The sequence below is a fragment of the Equus asinus genome, chromosome 9, assembly GCF_041296235.1.
Source record: "Equus asinus isolate D_3611 breed Donkey chromosome 9, EquAss-T2T_v2, whole genome shotgun sequence".
NCBI lineage: Eukaryota > Metazoa > Chordata > Mammalia > Perissodactyla > Equidae > Equus > Equus asinus.
Genome location: NC_091798.1, coordinates 87,732,764 through 87,745,378, shown reverse-complemented (window position 1 = coordinate 87,745,378; position 12,615 = coordinate 87,732,764). Strand labels below are relative to the sequence as shown.

The 12,615-nt window shown below is 39.0% G+C and overlaps 1 long non-coding RNA gene across 1 annotated transcript; it reads right to left on the bottom strand.

Annotated features, from left to right (window-relative positions):
* Positions 1-1,504: 1,504 nt before the first annotated feature.
* LOC139046221 (uncharacterized) lies at positions 1,505-11,592 on the bottom strand. The gene is made up of 3 exons (XR_011505981.1): positions 11,459-11,592; positions 6,222-6,276; positions 1,505-2,714 (listed from the first exon to the last, which is right to left on the bottom strand). It is a non-coding gene; the product is annotated as an uncharacterized lncRNA (long non-coding RNA).
* Between the last annotated feature and the right edge of the window lie 1,023 nt (positions 11,593-12,615).

The window sequence follows — 12,615 nt, the reverse complement described above, 5'->3', positions numbered from 1 at the left end:
GCAAGAGGAGATTCATTTTTCTTGAAAGTGTGGAAATAAAGATTACAAAAATGATGAGAAACAGAGGCTATTTATTCAGTACTTGCTATAGCAAGAGAGTCAGCCACCATTACTTGAATTTGGCAGAAACTCAAAGGCAAGCAGAAGAATGCTTTCTGGTAAAAAAAAAAAAAAAAAAAAGGGAAAGCTTCAGGTATGCTCTGATTGGGGTTGTAGGCATGGAAAAATTGGAGGCAGGCCAACTAGAATCAGGGTGTCCTATGTAACTGGTTTGGGAGAGCATATTTGGCTTCCTCTGGTTGATCCTGAGTTGGAAGCAGGGGCCAAAATTAGGGAAGCTGGCAGTGCCTGACCAAACCCGCTCTCTGGGCTGATTGGTAAAAGAGATTGTGGTTTGGCTTCTTGAACTGGTTGCTGCAGAGGTTGTGGGTCAGACTTCTGTTGTCATATATGGTCTGGCACTATCCCTTTCTATATTCAGTCTCTTAGAAACAATTCAAAATTTGATGCCTGAAATACTGAAAATGTGTTTAGCATAATTTGAAAGCTGAATTCTTCCCTCAGCATGCAGATCCTTATCTCAAATCTTGTTATTCTTTTCCATCCATCCTGTGCTGGCTGTGACCCGAAGGGGCATGATAGAACAGGTGGGAGCACCTAATTCCGTAACAACTTATGAAGTTGCCCACATACAAAAGAAAAATATTGTTAGCCTGACTAAGAGGAATGAGGTCAAGTTCTGCTTTCTATGAGTGAGTGAGCTCCATAAGTGCTACAGTTAAATCACTGCTATAATGTAAGCATTTGTCTTCCCCCACTATAGTGAGAAAAATTATAACAAGAAGACACTTGTGCTGGTGCTTTAGGCACCACATTAACTTCTGAGTGACAAATTGATAGATGGTAGAAATTTAGAAGAGGAAATCGCACCCGGGGTAATTCAGGACATCATGCTAAACACCCTGAATGGGAGGGAGTGGAGGGCTGTTCTAGCAACCAATGCCTGTAGACACAGAAGAGACCAGAACTTCAGGCAGTGACGGGCATTGTGGGGATAGAGGGATAGAGGGTAGAGAAGGCCAGTGTCATGGCCAAGCACGTTGACTCTACAGCCACATTGCTTGGGTACAAGTCCCAGCTCTCCCACTATATGATGTTAAATGATTAGTGTCTCTAGGTTCTTCCGTTTCCTTTGTGTATAATGAGAACAAGGCTTATGTCTATCTCATAAGGTTGTTGGGAGGATAAAATTAATTAATAGTTGTAATGTTCACTTAGAAGTGCTCAACACATTGTAAGCAGTATGTTAGGGTTTGCTGAATAAATAATAATAACAAAGGAATCACTATTATAATAAACTATCTCTGAACATCCCTTAAAACCGTCCTTTAGGGCAAATCAACACACCTGATGGTCCCTCTCCTGAAAGGTTTTATAAGTGGTAAATGAAAGCAAATTCATACAGCCAAAGAAACATAAGCATAAATGACCTGAAGAGACTAGATGGAGGCATATACCAACATTTTATTTTTTTAGAAGAAAAGCTGAAAAACTAGGGCTGGCATAAAAACATACAGCTACTGATGTAAAAAGAAAGCAAGCCTTGTACTCTACACCACAACATCCCAAGCAACGTTATCAACATCATTAACAACAAGAATTAACTGAATATCTAAGGTACAGAGAGTACGGCTAGCCTTTATCTCCTTTTTTATTGCATTTTTACCTAATTCCTTTCTCATCTTTAGCCATTAGTTCTACTCATCAATTACCTACTCTTGAGCTTGCATTTGCTGTTGGCTTGCCCACAGACTGTTAGTACTTAATCTTTAAATTATCTTATCTACATTGGAAACTCTTGATTTGTGGGGCTGTTTGACATTTATTACATTACTTTATGAAGGTACTTTAAGTACAAGATATTCATGACTACAGACAGTCATTTAAGCCAAATCTACAGTGGATTCCTAAACTCTCAATCTGGCACCTCACTTTTTGTTGAAATCCTCCATATTCATCAAATATCCTTCCCTGACAGCTCTTCAGACAATTTTCAGATCCTGTAATAGCACTTAAATTGGATACAAGGGTATCCTTTCTCCTCAAGCATTGCCAAGCATTTGAATGATATGATCCTGTTTGCAGAAGTTGTGCTAAGTTATATTTTTGCTACAACAAACAAGCACATTGGCACTGTTACAGTGAAAATAAAAGGTCTTTTATGTGAAAGATGAATCAATTGCGAGAGAGAAAGTTTTAACTGTTAATTAACTTTTAACTATTAATTTAAATTTTAATTGAATGCTCTATCTTTCAGCCAAGGTAGTCAGAGCATGCAAATAGTTTCTGCTTACTAAGGTCTAGTTCAATCAATATTCATCAAGCAATGATGTGAACATGTTACTGTGCAAAGGGCTAAATCTGCTCACCACAAGAAGAAGCCAATTACTCAAGAGGCAAGACAGTGACAGAGAAAGGACTTTACTAAATGATGAGCTAGCTGATTGGAAGATTGCAGACTAGTGTTCTAAAAAAATCATCTTCAGGGGGTACAGAATCTTGAAGCAGTTATATAGGACCAGTGGGCTATAGAGGAGGGGGTCAGGAATGTTGACCATCTAGTGTTGCAGACTGGGAGTCACCACACCAGGCCTTTCAGCTGTCATTGATGATGGATACCAGTATAGAATTCCTGTCCAAAGGTCTTCACCTTCCTAAGGAATTTGAAAGAACACAGTTATCTCTTTTTTGCAACTGAGTGGTGCATATGTAAGAGGGGTCAGAAAACCTACAGAGCATCCATATTTCCAAGAGGATGGTTATCAATTCACCTAAATTTGTGCAGGCTCAAGCATTCCCTCTGGGGGAAGAGAAGCAAAGGTTATAGAGAGTTATAAGATGGCTTCCCTTAGGCCAAGTCAGTTTGGCCTATAACAGAGCATGGTTCTGAGTCATGGGACCTTTTTAATTTGCTATATTCCTTGCATCTGAGACAGAAAGCAGCTAAGAATAGGCTTTGATGGCTGGGAAATCATTCTAGCTCTCTTCCATGGGAGAAGAGAAACGTGTCCTTCTCCTTGACTTCTGTGCTGCCACAGTATGTCTACATATAGGGAACTGGCTACTCTCCCTCAGGCCAAAAGTCATAAAAAAGCATGTTTTGAAAGCAGTAGAAGAAGTTGTTCTGAGGTCAAAAGATTTGCCTTAAATTCAGGCTCAGCCACTAGCCAGTTACATGACCAACGATTAACTTCATATGAGCCTTGATTTCATTTGTAAAATGAAAATAACTCCTGCCTTACAAAGTTTTTGTGACAATTAAATAATATAAGGCAGTGACTTACATTTTTTTCTTTTACTGTAACCTATGAGAAGAAATATATTTTTTATTAGAACCCAGTATAGACATATATGACTGTGTGAGTATGCATGTCTGTATGTAAAAGTTTCACATAATAATATTTATCCTTACTATTTGAGATGCACTCTAATACTTTTCGATTCTATACTATCCTATTCTCTTTTAGTTTTAAAAAAATGACTATGACCCACTAAATTGATTTCACAAAACATTAATGGGATGAAATTCACATTTTGGAAGACACAGACCTAATTACTTGGCTCAATAAACATTAAATTCTCTCCTTTCTTCTTTTTTTCCTTCTTTCCGCTCTTTATTTTGTTCCTCTGTCTTCTGATTTCCATGGTTTTTGATGAAAAGTCCATGGTTATGCAAATAGTTGTTCTATATGTAGTGTGATATTTTTCTCTGACTGCTTAGAAGATTTTTTTTAGCAGTTTGCCCATGATATGGCTAAGTGGCTTTCTTCGTATTTATCCTATTTGGAAGCTTCATCACATAGTCATGATTGATCATTAACTCAGTCTCCAGTCCCTCTCCCCTTCCCGAAGGATGGAGGGTGAGTTGGAAAGTTCCAAGCTTCTAATCATACCTTGGTTTTCTGACCAGCCCCCATCCAGAAGCCCACCAAGAGTCCTCATTAGAACAAAAGACACTCCTATCACCTAGGAAATTCCAAGAGATTTAGGAGCTCTGTGTCAGGAACTGGGGTCAAAGACCAAATGTTAGAACAAAAGATGCTCCTCATACTCTTATGACAGGAAATTCCAAGCGATCAAGGCGCTTTGTGCCAGAAACTGAAGCAAAGGCCAATATATTTTTTTCCTATTATTTCACATGCTCTATTCAATTACTAGTCAGCCCTGGTGGTCTAGTGGTTAAGATTCAGCACTCTCACCACCGCAGCCTGGGTTCATTTCAAGTTAGGGAAGCACAGCACCCACCTATTGGTTGTCGTACTGTGGCGGCTGAATGTTGCTGTGATGCTGAAAGCTCTGCCAGAAGTATTTTAAATACCAGCAGGGTCACCCATAGTGGACAGGTTTCAGCAGAGGTTCCAGACTAAGACAGACTAGAAAGAAGGACCTAGCCACCCACTTCCAAAAAATTGGCCATGAAAACCCTGTGAATAGCAGCAGAGCATTGTCTGAGGTAGCCCTGGAAGATGAGAGGATGGCACACAAAGATGAGGCAGGGTTTTGCTCTGCTGAACACAGGGTTGCTGGGAGTAGGAATTGACTAGACGGCACTAACCAAGAAGAAAAAAATTCAATTACTAAAGTGTATTTCAGAAAAAATGATATGGGAGACATTTCATAGTAACGTACATGTAAATTCATCAAGACAAAAATTCTAAATGTGTGTTCATCTAATAACAAATTATAAAGCACAACGAAGCCAAAATTGACAGAACTGAAAGAGAAAATGGACAAATACACATATTCCCCTCTCAGGATTCCATAGAACAAGTAGACAAAGTATGAGGACGAATCCAGAGGATTTGAACAGGAATATCAACTGTGTTTGGATCTACTAAGAAGCAGGTGCCAAGACTGGATTCAAAATGAAAGTGATTCTTGTGGAGAGGGAGCAGAAGGCAGGTGCCTTCAAACCATGATACTAAACCAAGAGGGAGGAAAGGAAGATTGGGTAGGAAAATGCCCAGACTACAACACAGTTCCAAGAAAGTTTCATCCAGGCCACTGGGGAGACTTCATGCCTATTGGAAGAGTCTTGCATCTCCTAAGGCAGGAATAGGCCTTGCTCATTTATGAGCTGAAAGCAGATTTTGGGAGGTCTGGCCTCAGTATGAACATGATGGTCGATCCAGGGGGGCAGTAACTGGAGCTGTCAGTCAACTATGCTCCCTGCAAGAGGAGATCTCAGTGACACATTTTCATGGCCACCACAGTTCACTCTTCGCATCATAGCCTTACTTTTGAGAGAAGCTCCTCCAGGGCTCCCACGGATCTTACCTCCTAAGGAAGATCTTAGAAAAGGGAGGTTAGTGGTATGAGCTAAAGCCCCCATTGCTGCAGCTGGTACTCCTCCCACCGCCTCTATTATCCATTCTCAATTTCCCTCATCTTCATCTATTGCCTTGGCCCACTTTGGTGCTTTACTTTATTGTGTGAGCCAAACCTTTAGTCTTGAGGCCTTGGCAGTTACATCCTTTTTGGCCGGGGTTGTTTCAAGTCCAGTTACAACAGCACAAGGGAGTACCAGGAGGTGTCCAAGTGGATCACTTGGGTTCCACACCTCTTCCTCCCTGTCCCATTGTGTAAAAGCAGCTCTACCTCCCCTGCTGTCAGGATTGATACCCTTTTCATAATGATGACTCCTCTTCTCACCTACCGGTCCCCAGACATAAGACTCTCCTATTCCTTTTCGAAAGTCAAAAACATTTCATAACAACTTTTTAAAATTTAAAATTGAATCAAGCCTAATTTTTTAATGTGAAGGGATACATAGCTGCTATTAATTTTAATGGAGGAAAATTTTGGTATAAATTATAGAATATCCACTGTATTTAATCTGATAATCAAGGTAGAAATGAAATAATCACCATCTCTCTACATTAGGAATATTTATTCTTTTTTTCTTGTATATGTAGGGAACTACACAGGGGCTTAAAATTTTATTGAAAAACAGAACATATATGAGCCTCAAAATCCTCAAAAAAAGAAAAAAGGTAAATAAAACGGCCATTTGAGGATTAAACTAGAAAAATCTGCACATAATGAAGATTAGCCATCTGTAAGACAAAATCAATGAACTGTCTGGGATCTAAGACTAAACCAAAGGACTGCAAGACTGGAATCAGATGAGTCAGAAAATGAAGCCAAATTAACTGTCTTACCCTTGCTGTAAAACACCTATGTGAAGACAAGGCAAATGGTGAGTTATCATGGAACCTAGAAAAGAGAGATGGAAGGATCTTATCTGTTGGCTGGGTCTTTCACATCATTAGGAAACCCTACCCAGTTGCTACTAACATCCAAATCTTGTTGTTTGTTCCTATGGTGGGGATGGGGTTAGACTGACCTTTTTGCTTTGGGTCCATATGTTCAATGAGTCACTCCTCCTGGTGCTGTAGAAATACCCAGGTCACAGATCAAGAATTAAAGAGGGGCACCATAATTAATCTTGTATTCATTCTGTAAGCATAACCTGTATTTAACAATGAGTAAATCTAGTTTGAGAGATGTAATTGTGGAATTGTAAAAGCAGGATTTAAGAAGTTTTTTAAAAAAAATTAGTTTTAGGAAACAGAGATACAGTGGAAATGCAATGAATTGATCTTGTCATTTCTTTTAAATATACATCAGCTCTCTACTTTTCAAAAACGCATTTGACTCATAGGCTATATATATCTTCAATCCAAAGATTTGGGGAAGAAATGTCATATTTTGGTATCTTCACAAATCTTTTTTTGTTTTTACAAAACTCAGTTGTTAGTATAAAAGCAGCTCTGAAAATAGAGATCTTGTTTAAATAATGCAGGTGAGGCCAAAAAGGAAGACAGGGGCTCCTGGAATGTGAAAGCTGTGCTGCTGAAGACTTGGGCGGGCACGCACAGGGCAGATGTACGAGGAGACACGCAATCTGTGATCAATCCGCAGACACGGCCTGAATCACGGGGAACTCATCAGCACTGATGAGGCGCTAACAGCATTCAGGTGCACTTCAATCAGAACTAGAGCATACCATTAAAATTAATGAAGCCCTAGAAGACTTTAATGAGTAAAGAGGGGTGGTTTGAGTCTTTCATGTATTTTATTCATTTGACAATCTGGCTGACAGCGCAATTACATCTCTCTCTGGTGGAGTGGTCAAAGTTTTGGTTACTAGAGGTTTTAAGTTACACACACACTCCCTGGCACATCTCTTCAACATTCACTTAAATGGCCTAATGGTTTAACTTAATTGAAAAAGAGATCAATTTATCTGCCTTTTGCCATCCCATTTTTAAAAAAATAGAAACTAAACAATTGTTCTCTCTCAGATTCCCAACTTTCTCATCATACTGTTGAGATGTTGCATTTCCCTCTCTTAAGCCGCTTCCTTGTCTAAGCCAGTAAGGCCCGTTTTTCATCTCTTCTAGGAATATATTCATCATGAGTGTGTGGCGGGGGGCAGTCCAACCACCTCCAAATAGGGCTTTACTATGAGACTCAGCAGAATATGAAACTGGGAAGGAAAGATGAATATTTGCCAGGTGTCAATGTGTATTTTAATAATCGCCTGGCAAATAACAGAATGAAGTATTAGGCAACCATAGGGAGATTACTTGGCCATATCTCTGAGCACAGGAAAGGGATCAGACATTTTAAATCCTGGACCCAGTTAAGCTCTTGGTATCTTAGTTTTCCCCAAGTTAAATGAGCATTACTGCTCATGAGTATTAGTATATAATGTGTATTACTATTCATAACTTATTTGAGAAGCTTTAGAGCACAAGATGCTTAATAATTATTGGCTATTATTATTTAAAAAATGCTTGGTGCTCCACAAATAGCACTTTCTAAATTCAAACTGATAACTGGCTTTGTGATAAAGGGAACTTATACATGCATAACAACTTGATTCTTAATTTTAAGAACAGCTTCTTAAATAGTAAATGAAGGAAGGATGTAAAAAAGTGATCTTCAAGAGAATCAAGATGAAAATACTACCCATAAAAAAGGTTAAATATTAGTTTTCCTATTTTTTAATTGTTTTAAAACATACATAAAATTTACCACTTTAACAATTTTTAAAGATTTTTTGATTTTTCCTTTTTCTCCCAAAGCCCCCCAGTACATAGTTGTGTATTTTTAGCTGTGGGTCCTTCTAGTTGTGGCATGTGGGACGCCGCCTCAGCATGGCTTGATAAGCAGTGCCATGTCGGTGCCCAGGATTCAAACTGGCGAAACCCTGGGCCGCCAAAGCAGAGCGCGCAAACCCAACCACTTGGCCACGGGGCCAGCCCACCACTTTAACAATTTTTAAGTGTACAGTTCAGTGGCACTAAGCACACTTAGACTGCTGTGAAACCATCACCACCATCCTAAATGTTTTTAAAACAAATATCCAATACAGGAAAAGCAGCAACACATATAGATCGAAGGCTGTACAGTCAGATCAGCTCTTAAAAGAAGTCCCTCCCTGTGGTTTGCTCTCCTGCTCCGGGACACACTGTTTAGTTATCTAAAGCAGTGCACATCCAATGTAGCTAACGTTCTATGAAAACTTGCTAGTGATTTCCATACTGGCTGCCTTGGGCTTATCTGGCACAATTCCACCTTTTCCTTCCTTCATTTACTCCTTGGGATATTGCTGGCATCACTGTCTGTCTCCTCCACTAGATTACTGTTACTCTGGGGTATGGACCATGCCCAGTTCATCTTCACAGGGCTCACCATCAATGCTCACATCTTCCGAATATATACTATGACTTTGTACATTTTCCTGGTCCACAAGTGTTTCTTAAAATATTTGTGGCACTTCTTTTCCCATGATCATTTACTGTCTACACCACACTTTTTGGTGGGCTACTTTTTACCTTCTATGTGGTCCTCTTAAATTAGTTCATCCTAAATCATTATGTTTTACCCAGAGACTTACAGGTAGATTATTTCTTACAGTATTTACTAAATCTGTACTAACCATTTGGCCACTTGTTTGGCCATTATGTTCACTGTCATCCTTTATAATGCAGTAGATTAAATTCTTGTGTGTGTGTGTGTGTGAGTGCACACATGTGCTCCATTTACACAAAGCATTTCACCTCATTGGAGAGGATTATTTCTTTTTTATTCACTCCTCCCATTACCTCCTAATCTCTCTCTCCAGTTGTCTGCAACACATTCTATTGTGAAGTTTTCCAGAATCTCCCCAGAAGAATGAATTTATCTGTAATCCGTACTACCAATGTAATTCACTTCTGGCCTCACTAGAGGTTCCCCAGTCTGCATGTCCTACCCTCACAGGCTGTTGCTGCCTAACGGCAAGGACTCTGTCATTTTTATATATCTAGCATTTAACACGGCATTGACAAATAGAAGATATCAAAAAATGCTTTTTCCTCACCTAACCCATTTTACAGCATTTCATTTGAAACTACAGACCTCCCATTGTTCCCTTCAAAGGGACACTCTCAGGCCCACAGCAGTTAGCATTTCCTCAGACATAAGGGAGAGGGGGTACTCATTTCAGAGAAGACAGCTTGCAAATCTTACCACTTGCATGTAATTTAGATTTAAGTATTCATTTGAAGCACTTGACACTATAACACTAAAGAGCATGGTCAGGAACTTGAACTTGAGAGACACCAGAAGAGGGCGAGGTGAGAGTCAGGCCACATCTCTTCTGTGATTAATGCTTTGAATGCTATCGTTTCTCACGTTTAAGAAAAGAATATGAAAACGAGTCAGGCTTTTTCAGGGGAGAACATAAACTTTATATAATTCCTATCTCTTATTGCTTAGCAACTTCAAGCAACTTCCACTAATGGGTTTCTCCTATTAGGCACTTCAGATACCACTTCTGAAATAAAGCAGTATTGATTGTAACTTTGTTATTGTGTGAGAAAAATGAACAATGCAAACGAGAAAATAAAAACATAGGGCCATCTCCATGTGCATGACAGGTAACAAAACTCTCTGACTAGCAGTGTGACCTACGGCAATCACTTAACTTCTCTGACACTTCGTTTACTGACCTGTAAAACAAGAATATAGGACTTTTAAAGGTACATATTTCTATGACTCTATAAATAATTGGAAATTCTCATGTGCTATTTCAAAATTTCCATGGATTAAAAAAACTCTATAATGACTCTAAATGTAACACATACTCATTAAAGAACATTTGTAAAATGATATTTAAAGAAGAAAAAAGGAACTCATAATTCTATTACCCATGGGCCTTATTGTAACTATTCCCAAAGCAGCTAAAAAAAAAATCAGATACATTTTTAAGAAAGAAGTTGTTAGAACATCACTGGTCTGGATCTCATTTTGATTTCCAATAGCAGGCTCATTAATTTATTTTCTCTCTCTCCTGCTCTATTTTACTGTATATTCAAATGAAGTTCAGTAAGTGTCCAGAGGGTCTGAGCACTGTATTATACACAACCCTTTTCTCTAGATCTATTTTATGGGATCTACTGGAGGAACTAAAAAACTCTGTATAGTTGTTCATTGCTTCATCTCTAAAGGGTCAAATGCCAACACTTCCATTTGGCAAAATCTGGTCCCGCCATCCCTTTCAGATTCACTATCCTCTCTCCCCAATTACTCCACAGTTGAACAGGTCATTCAGAAGCTGCTCAGACTAGTGTGAGACTCAGCTAGAGGGCCAGCCCACCAGGCTGGGCCTTGGACACTCCTAGTTCTGCAGCACTTACTGGTCACTTCAGACAGACTGGCCAAAGTTCTCTTACTTAGAGAGAATCTGGGCAAGGATGAGGATTTAAAATTCTAAAGGCAGTGATTCCAATTCCAGGTAAGATGGAATGAGCACACTGCATCCGGTGTCTCCCACTGAATGCAGCTAAAAAGCATAATGCATAGATCAGCTATTTGAAGACTCCGAAAAGGAAATAGTAGCAGGCAAATTAGGGGAGAAAATCAGAATTCAAAGTACCACTGAACCAGTGGGAAGTTTACATTCTGGATTTTATCCTGAACATTGCGGACATTATTTTGTATATATTCTGAGTTCTATTTTATTCCTCCTGAAAAAAACAATTTAAGTAGGCAATGAACTTGGTTAGACTTATGTTATAGGCTTTGTCCCTCTTTTTGTGGGTAGCAATTCAAATCTAAGTTCATTTCTTTGAACCTCTCAAATTGTCTTGTACATGTGGGCTCAGGGGCCAGCTTGAGACTTGGTGAGGGAGTCATATACAGAAGTAGGAGAATCCTCTTTGTGGCTCTTTTCCTTCCAAAATTGCCTCCTCACTCTCCAGGGATGGCTGTTCCATGCTTTCTTCTCTGGTTCCTCCAGCCAGAAAAATGATAGTGGGCTTTCTATTGCAGTTTTAGCTACTCATGCACTTTGTGACAGTGGCCCACTCTCAGGGCAAAGACACACATACAAAGGGACACTCACCCATGGTACTTGCTTCTTCAGATTTTGACTCTCCTCACAAGTGTCTGCTTTTATTTAGAATCCTCAGGTAGTTGTTTTTTGTATTTTGTCCAGAATTTACAGTTATCAGGATAGAAGATGGTCTTTAGAAATCGTGTATCATCATAACAAACTATTTTTGTTTGAAACAGAAAAATGTATTTCCTGTGCAAAAAATTACATTAATAATTTAAAACAATATCTGGCAATAGTCAGCTTCTTAAACCAGCTAGTATTTACATGAACATGTGTTTTATAAATCATGTTTTATATCCCTTTCTGTATTCATAATACACTTCACAATTTCCTAAAAATAAGGTACTTCAGCACTTCATAACCAAAACTTTAGCTCCTACTTAACAGTATTATCCTATGAATATACTGTTAAGAAAATAACACATTCACAGTATTTCAATGATATCTCAATGGAAAATTTAATACAAAGATACCCCCTAGAACTATAAAAGTGAATATATTCTTAAAAAGTCAAGTCTCATGTGGGCAAGGATAACTTAGTAAAGTCTGTTTTAAAGTGGCTTCAGGGGCCCACTTGGTGACGTAGCACTTAAGTTCGCATGCTCTGCTTCAGTGGCCCAGGGTTCTCTGGTTTGGATCCAGGGTGTGGGCCAACACATAACTTATCAAGCCATGCTGTGGCAGACATCCCACCTATAAAATAAAAGAAGATGGGCACGGATGTTACCTCAGGGCCAATCTTCCTCAGCAAAAAGAGGATTGGCGGCAGATGTTAGCTCAGGGCTAATCTTCCTTGGAATAATAATAATAATAATAATAATAATAATAATAAAGTGGGTTCAATCAGGCAAACAATTCCCTGCAGTATTTCAAAGCAGTAGAGCTCAGACCTTGGAATTGAGATCTTGGTTAAATCCTGACTCCACCTCTCACCAGACATGTGACCTTGGATAAGTAACTTCTGCTCTCTGAGTTTGTATCTGCATTGTAAAATGGAGAATATAATAGCTCTACCTCTCAGGACACTGGCTGGATTAATTAGGTAACAAATGTAAAGTATTACCTATAAAATGTGCAATGCAAGTTACCTATTATTAGTAGTAGTAATAATATTTTCTTATGAATCCCAAAGGATTTCTATGGCCTATTTACTCAATTACTAA